The 4,242-nt window shown below is 26.6% G+C and overlaps 1 long non-coding RNA gene across 2 annotated transcripts; it reads right to left on the bottom strand.

Moving 5' to 3' along the window:
* Positions 1-1,106: 1,106 nt before the first annotated feature.
* Positions 1,107-3,768, bottom strand: LOC126898965 (uncharacterized). Of its 2 annotated transcripts, XR_007702441.1 has the most exons (4): positions 3,599-3,768; positions 3,430-3,538; positions 2,443-2,569; positions 1,107-1,307 (listed from the first exon to the last, which is right to left on the bottom strand). It is a non-coding gene; the product is annotated as an uncharacterized LOC126898965 (long non-coding RNA). The 2 variants fall into 2 exon arrangements; XR_007702440.1 differs by lacking the exon at positions 3,430-3,538.
* Positions 3,769-4,242: the final 474 nt, after the last annotated feature.

Here is a 4,242-nt window from a genome sequence, read left to right on the forward strand (position 1 = left end):
TTGAAGGTTTTTACCCCATTTACGGGGAACGGGGGAATTTTTTTCAATGTTTAAGGGTAATGTCTTCGATTAGATACAATTTGTGATCTTTTGACGTATCGTTAAAAGAAATCCGTTCAGTGAGAGCTGAGAAAAAGTGATAAGACACAAAAAAAAAAAAAAAAACTACTAAAATAGTTAAAACTNGAAAAAGTTAATTTTTTGTGAAAAAGTTGTCTTTTTAAATCCCCCCCTGTGGGCAGATAAAGGGTCAAATTTACAAAAAATATACCAAATGAAAGGTAATGATATCATGCATCTATATAAAAAAAAATTATATTGATATGTTCATTTTTGAAAAAGTTACGGCAGTATTTAGTAAAAAAAATTGATAAAATTTCGAAAATTAGCGATTTTTGAATTTGTAATTTTTTTGGAGGTTTCCCCCATTTACGGGAAACGGGGGAAATTTTTTCAATTTTTAAGGGTAATGTCTTCGACTAGATACGATTTGTGATCTTTTGACGTATCATTGATAGAAATGGGTTCGGTGAGAGCTGAGAAAAAGTGGTAACAGACACAAAAAAAAAAAAAAATAAACATCATAGTAAATCAATACCATCTCAGGTTCGCATCGAAGCTAAAAAAAAAAACACATCACAGTAAAATTAATACCTTCTCAGCTTCGCATCGAAGCTAAAAACTAAAAAAACACGCTTTTAAAGCACATCGAACTAAAAAGTTCAAAATAATTTTTAAAATAAGCTTCAAACAATAATGAACGAAAAATACTAGTATTATTGTGATAAAAGCGTTGGTACTTTGTGCCATATTTTTTTGTATATTGAGCGCCCGTCGCTTTTATCACAATAATACTAGTATTTTTCGTTCATTATTGTTTGAAGCTTATTTTAAAAATTATTTTGAACTTTTTAGTTCGATGTGCTTTAAAAGCGTGTTTTTTTAGTTTTTAGCTTCGATGCGAAGCTGAGAAGGTATTAATTTTACTGTGATGTGTTTTTTTTTTTAGCTTCGATGCGAACCTGAGATGGTATTGATTTACTATGATGTTTATTTTTTTTTTTATAGATGACATATTTCGAATCGCCTCTATATACTAAGGCTATATTATTATGAAACTCCATAAAACAACAATATCAAAAATGTACATTATATTTTATTCTAAGTTAATTTAAAATAAAATTAAGCAAATAAAAAAATTATAAACGTCGATCTTTCATACAAATTCTCTCGTACACCAATGCTAGTTCAGATTTAGTATCGCCGTTTATTTTTTCTTGTCCATACCTTGTATAGTTAGTAGTTTTCTATAAAAATAAACACAACATATAAAATTTTATTGGGTAATTTGAATTACATTTTTAGATATTATTAAATCAGTATTGAAATAAATTATTTTATTTAACGATTTTTTAACTATATTAAAAATTTAGATTCTTCTATAGAATAACACGGGAAATAATGGTACACATAATGTTTAATTCAGTGAAATCAACTCAATTTTAACTCTTTCCGAATAAAACACAAAAATTGTACTAAAATTCAAAATATGCGCTACTCCTAAAAAACGCTTGTTATTTGTTAAAATACTGTTTTACATATTTAAAACATGAAATGTAAAAAAAGTTTTGTTTATTTTGAGACGAACTAAGGTAATGACAGTATAACAGGCTTGATAAGAGAATGTATTTTTAAATATTAATCAGATAAGATTTTTTCTTGTTTATAATACAATAATACATCAATATGATTAATTCTGTATCATAGCATTATTCAAATCTTTTTAGGGGGTCTTAAAATGTGATAGAACAGTTATGAGTGACGTGTATTGGTGTTTTTACTGAATTTTTTTCGCCTATACAGCCTATTATAGGTCAATTTCTACACATTTACTTTACTAGGTAGGTTTAATTGCAACTAATTTTTAATTTAGTCTGTGTTTTTTCGAACAAAATATGACCCAACTATTTCCAAATAATGAATTGTAAATATTCTAAAATTAAGTTTACAAATTTTATTCTATTAAAAATGGATTAATATCATAAAATTATTTATTTTTAAAATAAATTACGGGATATATAAAAAAAATTTTAATTTAAAAAAATACACATTGAGAAAATCGGGATGTTCCATTAAAATAGTCAGCCAATTTTTGTTGCAACTGTATAGGAAATTATTGAAAATTCGTTTATTATGTCTCATTTAAAAAAAGTTTACTATAGATGTTTTAATTAGTAGATGTCTATACAAACCCGGTATTGGGTAAAAGCTCGAGACCTAAAAAGGGGATCAGTTACCCAGGATACACTCGAATATCGGGTACCTGGAATATAGAGAAACCTTATTAAGTAACGCCAGATCCCTCGAAAAATGTTTCCACCCTTTGCCTATGCATTGCCTCGTAGCATCAAAAAAATGTAAAATATTTAAAATATAACTCACCCGAAGTTTTCCAATATGTTCTTCCAATTGTGTAGCTATATTACGAGTCGTATAAGGTCTTTCGATTCCTGATTTTTTGTGTGGCTTATTGATAGCAGGGTACATATTTTTATCACAAAATAGCTTCCTAAAACCAAATATATTGATTATTTTTCCAAATTAATGAACAGGAACTAAGCGGTTGTCAAAAAGATAAGCAAATCTATACATCTTAAATTACTGCTGGTTAGATGGTTAGTATTGATTCATATCTGACAATGATTATAACCTTCAAGAATATCTTCTAAAATATTATAAAAATTTAAAAGAAAAAAAAATAATATAATAATTTAGTGTCTACAAAATATTGGTTATTGATTTTATTTTCAAAAAAACTATAAGGTCGTCGTTTTGGTAAATGTCTAAAGTATTTTCAATAAATATTTCACAATGATCCATTTTTATTAAAAAAAAATTATTTCATTGTAAAGTGACAAACTAAAAATATCAACATGGACTGCTTTATGACATATTAAATTTTTTGGGATATTTTCCTTCATTACAGAGATCGAGGAGAATTTTTTAAAATTATGACGCTAATAGATTCAACTAAATACGTTTCGTTGAGCAAAATCAGTCCAGTAAAAATAGATCAATTTGCACGAGTGACACACAAAAATAAACAAGACATATTAAAACCAATACCGTTTAAGTTGCGTATCGAAACTAAATGAAAGAAAAGGTATTTGAACGGTGACTTTTTTTCTCTTGTTACATCACTTATAATTTATTAAAAAGAAAAATTGTCTGATCCAAACTATTAATATTTATTTGTTGTGATGAGATACTCGTGTTATGCAATTTTTAAAAATTAGTCGATATTTGTATCTTTAATTTTATAACTTAAAAAATATTCAAAAACCAACACTTGAAAAATGTTAACCTAGGCAATACTAAGAAGTATTTAAATTCTCTCGAGATCTTATTATTCTATTAACTAAAACCTACGGCTTTTTCGACAATAACTCTCCATGGATTTCTTTAAATTGTGATTCACAAGGAAATGAAAGTTTCCTCGGTAATACTAAGCCATCGGAATCAAATTTTCTGGTTGCGTCTATAAAATTGCACAAGTCATTCTGTAACTATTTAATCAGGACGAAAAAATGATTCTTACTTGTAGTAAAATAAACATTATTAATTGAATTCTTTCCTTGTAAGCCATTACTTCCGAAATCATTGTCATTATGTCTCACTTGTTTTAGCTAAACAGAACGAATTAAAAATAGTTTTAAATGATATAAACAGAAAAGATAAAATCTTCCGTTTACAAAAGTAAAATCTGAATTCTTCATATTGCTCGTCTTTTTATTCTTTAATATATATATATATATATATATTTGCACTTTAAAGAAAAAAGCTGTGCGATCTTGAAATAACATGGTGACTCAGAAAAGTGAAAAATTATAAAACAATTCCAATTTATTTATTTTTAACTTTAACAAAATATACAAATTATTGGAAGGGGCAAATAAAATACTACGTGATTATAAGTATATGATAATAAGTTCAATCTTAACATCTACCTACCCATTAGATGTTTTTTTGTACACCCTCAATTGTCTTTAACTAAAAGAAAATAGTTTTACAGTAAATTTAAAACAATTTTATACTAGTAAGATACTAATTACTCTATTGCAAGACTCTCTAGCGAAAACTATTAAAGCTAAATTAATGAAATTTTTCTTGGTCCAAAATTAGTGTTTTTTATTCATGTTGGTGCAAAAACGAGCAAAGTTTAATTATGATACTATTTTTGCA

Source organism: Daktulosphaira vitifoliae, unplaced genomic scaffold, assembly GCF_025091365.1.
Source record: "Daktulosphaira vitifoliae isolate Bord-2020 unplaced genomic scaffold, ASM2509136v1 Scaffold_2, whole genome shotgun sequence".
Classification (NCBI taxonomy): Eukaryota; Metazoa; Arthropoda; class Insecta; order Hemiptera; family Phylloxeridae; genus Daktulosphaira; species Daktulosphaira vitifoliae.